Genomic DNA, 7,282 nt, shown 5'->3' on the forward strand with positions numbered 1-7,282 from the left:
CGCACAGACGAATTTTGTATGTAAAAAGGAGTGGCCCACATAGTGATATGGCCCACATGCTGATAAACCACGTTAATAGAAATAAATCAGTATAATTAGGTAATCGAGAATAGATTATAATAATAATATATGAAAATAAAAAGGATGAAATTATTTCTTTATTTTTAATAGTTCAAAAATAAATCTATTTTTTTAATTGGTATATTGAAATTAGTCTTTTTATGAAATAAGTTATTAAATTTATATTTAATAAATAAATAAATAATAAAATGGATTTAAAATGATTAAAATATTTTAATAAGTATATTAAAAATCAAAAAAAGAATAAATATTGAATATTGATATTAAATAAATATAAAAATTATAACTTAATAACTTTTCAAATATATTATAAAGAAAATAATATTATATATTTATATTTATTATTATATTCAAATTATTTAATTTAATTATTTGATATTAATTGTTTTAATGATTTGAAATATTTATATAAAAATCAAATTAATATCTTTATTAAAATATATATCAAATATATTTCAAAAATTAAATTCTTTATAATTTTTAAAGCTATATATAAAAAATCAATTATTTCTCAAAATATAAAAATAGAATTTCGAAAAATAAATTTAATTTTATTTAATTCTAAAATTATATTTTCAAAATTAGATATTTATATTTATATATCTATTCCCTCTTTTTTCAATTTAAATCAATAAATCTCTTAAATTCTTTATAATTTAATAAAAACTTTTTTTCAATTAATATTAATTAAATCTCAAATAATTCATTATCAATCAAGCTTTTCTATATATTACAGGAATAGCTATGTCACTTGGTATCACTGTAATAGGGAATAATAAGAATAAATAGTAATATACTAAATTGATTTGAGAATTAATCAAAAGGATTAAACCTTATATATATATTTAAAATAAGCAATAAAATCATTTGAATAAATAGTAATGATTTTTTTATAAATTGTAAATATAATTATTATAAACAAAGCTCTTAATAATTAATTTAATAAAAGTATATACATTTATAAAGAAGATTATAATAATCAATATAATTTTATAAGAAATATACAAAGTTACAATTATATAAGATTTATATAGTATTACACAGGATATAGGTTTTTTCTATAATATACTCCCCAGATTAGTCAAATCCAATTGATTTATATTTTTATAAATAAACAAATGAAAATCTTTTTGGTAATAATTGAACTATAATTGATAATAAACAAATTTAGATAAATAATTGAATTGATTTTTCTTATCTGTTTTGTAAATATATAAATAAAGAAAAGAAAATAATATAATATTATAAAGAAAATTTTTGTTAAATGAATTATAACATATATGGATATATAAATATTTATATATAAATCCTTAATTGAATAATCTAATATCTTAAAGACTTATTGATAAAATTGATTTCATTGATTTTGAAAATAATCAAATACATTAATTATAGATATTGATTCGAAAGATTATTATATATAATATTTGTAATAATAATAGATTTAAATAATCTATTTTAAGGATGAAAAGTTTTTTATTTTAATAATTAATAAATAAAGTAATAAGAATAAATTGGTTTTTATTTAATTAATTCTGATTTTGAATAACTTTAATTCAGTTTTTTCTTATATCTTTTTTAATTAAAGATTCTGATTTGAATAAATCATTTTTCTTTTTTTATATAAATATTTATTTGCTTTGAATAATCTTTTTCAATTATATTTAATAATAATAATTGATTATATTAAATTTTTTAGTAAGATTAGTTCTTTTTATTATTTCATTCTTATTAATTCTTTATTCAAAACTTTTATATAAAGTAATATAATTATAAATCTTTTAAATGGTTTTTGTAATTCTTATATAATTCTTATTGCTTATCAAATATATTCTTTTTATTCTGAAAATAAAAAGTTGGTTAAAATTATTTCTAATTTTGAATTGTTTATAAAATTTGATATTCAATTGAAAAGAATAAGAAATATTTGAAATATAATATTCTTTTATAATAAAGAGAATAGTTAGATTATAATTATTATTATAGATTATTAAAATCCTTTTTATTTATTTGATTTAAGAGATATAAGAAAGTTTTCTTTTAATAAAAATAGTTTATTTCTTTTGTTAAATAATTCTTTATCTTTTTTTTCCTTTTATTTTCCTTTCCTTTATTTTAAATTGAAAAGAATGAAAGTTGTTTTTAAGATTGTATTAAAAAGAAAAGATTATTTAAAGATTGTTTTTTATAATTTAATAAATAAGGGTATTTAAAATAAAATGCTTTATATTGAATATATTCGATTTCTTTTGTTTAATTGCTATAAGAATTATAGGAAATATTTCAGAAGAAAAAGTAATGGTTTAATTTGATATTGAAAATATAATATTTATAAATATTTAGTTTTCCTTATCTTTTTATAATTATTGGTTATTCGATTAATAAAGCTTTGGTATTTTGAATATATATCGATTTTTGGAAAAGTAAATGATAGAGATTTTATTAATCATTTATTGAGTTTTGAAAGCTAATATATCTTTTTAAAAAACAATTTTTAATAAGAAATTGGTTTATATTGTAATATCAATTATATTAGTAATAGAAAAAGAGGATAAGAAGTTTATTGATTTTGATTTTTTTTTATTATTAATATAAAGTATTTCTTTTATTCAATTTGTATTGTCTTCTTTTATTAAGAAAAAGTTATTATTTTCCTTTTCAATTAGAAAACAGAAATCTATTTTGATTCCTTAATTTTTTGTTATAAAGTATATAAAGAATAATAAGGTGGTTTTATTAACTAATTTTAATTCTAGAATTAAATCCAAATCTGTTTAGTCTAATTTAGATTCTATAAATATTAAAAAAAAAAGAAAGTAAATAATATTTTCTATAAATAATAATAATAATTTAAATAAAAAGTATTATTCAATTGATAAGAATAATATTATTGATTTTAATAACGATTTGATTGAGAAAAAGAAATAATTGAATATATTAGTATTTGAGATTGAATATACTATAAAGAAATAAGCTTTTGAAAAAAAATATATTATATAAATCCCATTTGATTTATTTAATTATTATAATCATTTTTCAATATAATATAAATATAATTTTATAAACTTTTTACAAAGTTATATTTATTACAATTTATTTATTTTTCTTAATTCTTATATTTATATTTCAAAGATTTAAAAGTATTATAAAATAATTGAATTTTTATTATAATAGATTTTTAATTAAATTATTTATTATTATTTTAATTATTGAAAGATATATAAAATAAAAGTTTCCTTTTATATATTTTTATTTTAATTATATATTTTGAATATCAATATGTTTTAGTTTTATAATAATTCTTTTGTTTTTTTTTATTATTAATCTAATTGATTATTGATTATTGTAGAATATAATAATTGATTATTTAATAATAAGATTGATTTCTTTAAGGAATTTAAAAATTACTAGTATTTCTTTTGATATATATTTGACTTCTAATAATTCTATTTTAATAATTAATATTATTATAATATTTTATTATAATACTTTTTATATTATTAATTCTTTGAATAAAGAAATAATATATTCTTATAATAATTGATAAGAATTTTGATTATTAATAAATAATATATTTGAAAATAATAGAAATTGAGGGATTTGATTATTACTATATTCTATAATATAATATTTTGTATTTTAAAAATATTGAATATAGTGATTAATTGCTTTTATATGATTTGGAAATGGGTTTGTAAGGTAATAGCTGAATTATAATATTATGAATATAGTATTTAGTTTTATAATAATTATTATATATAATATTGATTCTATCTTTTTTTAATAAATCTATATATAAATAGTGATAGCTTTATTATCGAATTTAATAAATTTGATAAATAATAATAGTGTATATATATTTCCTTTATTAAATTCAAATTTCTTTATTATCTTTTCAATATAAATATTATAAATAAATTATAACTTCCTTATTTCCCGATTATATAATATATAGATATTCAAAAACTATTCAATATTATTTAATTCTTTAAATTTATAAACAGTTTTGATTTTAGAGATAATTTAATCAATTAATATCAAATCCTTTTTATAATATATAATTTAAATATTATTAATAAAGAATAAAACTAATACAATCTAATTCAAATTAATAAACAAATAGGATTCCTTTTTATCTTAATTAAATCCTATAACTTTGAATATTTTATTAAAATCCTTAAATCAAATAGTTAAGGAATCTCGAAGTCTATATAATATACAATCAAAAACAATACATTTATTAAATTCCTTAAATCTATCAAATAAATAACAAATTATTGATATTCCTAATGGATTCTTATAAATATTAACAAAAGTATTTACTATATCAAATTGCTTTGTTTCCAAATTGTATTTTATTATAAGAGCTATTATAATTCTAAATAATCTTTTAGTTAATATAGCAATGTAAATCGATTCGATTGTATTTTTTATTTATAAATCTTTTCAAACTATTAATCTAGTTTTATATTTAATAAGAAAACCTTATTTATCATATTTATAAATAAATATTTATTGTAATAGAATAGAAGTGATTGATATGTTCTTTATATTTATTTTATATTAGATTTTATAATCTTTCAAATTATTGATTTCAATTTTACATTCATATTTGAATTAAAAATCTAAAAAATGATTTTTAAAATATTAATAATATTTAAATGATTTAAATAGATTTGAAAAATGAATCTTTGATAATACTTTTAATTAATCCTTATTTAAAAAAATTAATAAATTGGATTTAATATATATAGTAATTACAATTATATTATATACTATTACAAAAGAATTATTTCCTTTTATAATTGAATAATTAAATTAAAATGTTTTATAAAAAAAATTTATTTTTGAATTATTTTCACTTAATATATTTGTAATTAATATTTTAATAAATATTTTATTCAATAATTTTGAAGTTTGCTTTTATAAATATAAATATCAATATATATTATATTAATAAATTAAAAAATAATTTATTTAAGAATTATTTTAATTGAAATTGAATATTTGATATTCCGAAAGATTTAAAATTGACTTTAATATTTCGATTTTTATTATTTTTTGTTTTTTGAATAATTAATTAGAAAACAATGAGAATTAATCTTTTTTAAATTGATTAATTATTTATATTAAATTTGATAGCTTTAATAATAAAATCATTTCTTTAATTAAATAAGAATTTGAATTATTAATAAAATAATTTTCTATATCATTAATATATTCTCCACAAATTATATTTATTATATAATCAATTGTTTTATAATTTATATTATTAATTTATTCTTGAATAATTATTGATTATATAATAAAAATAGAATATATAACCTCCTTTATATAATCATAATCAAAATATTTATTATATAATAGATTTTTTATATTAAAAACCTTTTTTGATTATAAATCCTATAATATAAATCTACTATAATAATTTACAAATTCATCTTTATTTTTTAAATTCATTTTCGAATTTTATTTATATATAAATATATTTGAAATATATATAATAAAAGTATTTAATATTATTGATATTCTATTTTATAAAATAATTATATTATATTTGTTTTTAATAATTGTTTCTTTTATATTTAAATGTTTTTGAATATCAAACTATTATATATATTCTTAAAATTCTTATTCAATAAAAATATCAATAATATAATTATTAGAATCTATTTTGTATATCCTTTTCTTATCGAATATAACATTGCAAATAATAATGATTCGTTTGAGTTTTAATATTTATATATAAAAGATTAAAAATTCTAATATATATTCAATTAGATAATTAATATATATTCTTAAATTAGTTTTATATATTTTCTTATTAATTTTTAATTCTTTTTCTTTATTTAATAAATAAATTCTATATTTATATTAATATATATTATTCCAATTCGATTATAGATTGTTAATTAAATAGTCGATTTTCGAATTGAATATAATTTTGTAAAAAGTTTGTAAAGTTACAATTGATTAATAATAATTCTGGAATTATAATTCTAATACTTTATTAAGAGATTTAAATAAATATGTTTTATAAAGATTGATATTATATAAATATATTATTACTTATATTACTTCTATTTATAATCAATTAGAAAGTCCTATAAAAATATATATTTTGATTTGCTTTATAATTATTTCTTATTTTATTCATTCTGATTTATTATTTGATTTATATATATTTAATAATAATAATTCCAATACTATTCCTTTTTATTTTATTTAATTTTCAAATATAATATTATTTATAATCTTAATAATTAAAATATTATTATTTTATTTAATATATATAATTAATAAATTATACTTATATAATATTTAAACAAAAAAGCTGTTACGACGGATTAGTAACAGGCTGTAGAATCACCAACGTATAGGCTATAATGGTATTATAGGCCTCAGTGATTCAGCTGCAGTATACCGGGGGACACTAGGCACCCAAGGAAAGCCTCAGGCATGTATATAGTATTAGTCATAGGATATCCTAGAAACGTAGGATACAGCTCCTAGGACAATAGGTCCTAGGAAGCACTGAACATAACTTTGCAAACTTTTCGCGAAGTTATATTAGTAATATCCCAGGGGATTAGCCCCAGGATAAAAGGATAAGCTAGGACAATAGGAATCACAGGACAAGTGTCATGTGATCAAAAGCCGATCGACTTATCGATCGACTTGCCGATCGACTTGTCGGTCGACTTCAGGACGAAGGTCTATATATGGAATGGGTTTCATTACAATGTAGAGCTTCGTGCTCAAGAACAATCATTAGTTTCATTACTATAGTTACGAGAATTGCAACCAGTTACAACCTTATTGAATTCCTACTTGAAGTCTAGTCTAAACCACCTCGAGAGATCTCTAGACACTTCCACGTGACCCTAGAGGCAGCTCCCGTAACACTTTGAGCACCATTTCTGCTTCAAGTACCGATTCGATAACCAACCGCTAATATGGCATCCAGAGCCACCGCCACAGGTCAGTCTACCGGAGATACCAACGATATCGAGATGACCGATGCCCCAAAGGAGATCACTATCAACGAAACCCTTAAGATCGCCTTACCAGACAAGTACCAAGGTAGTCGACAAGAGCTCGATACTTTCCTCTTACAACTTGAGATCTACTTTCGATTCAATGAGGACAAGTTCACTACCAAGGAATCCAAGAGTATATGGGCCGCATCATACCTTCGAGG

This window comes from Botrytis cinerea, chromosome 12 (assembly GCF_000143535.2).
Source record: "Botrytis cinerea B05.10 chromosome 12, complete sequence".
Taxonomy (NCBI): Eukaryota; Fungi; Ascomycota; class Leotiomycetes; order Helotiales; family Sclerotiniaceae; genus Botrytis; species Botrytis cinerea.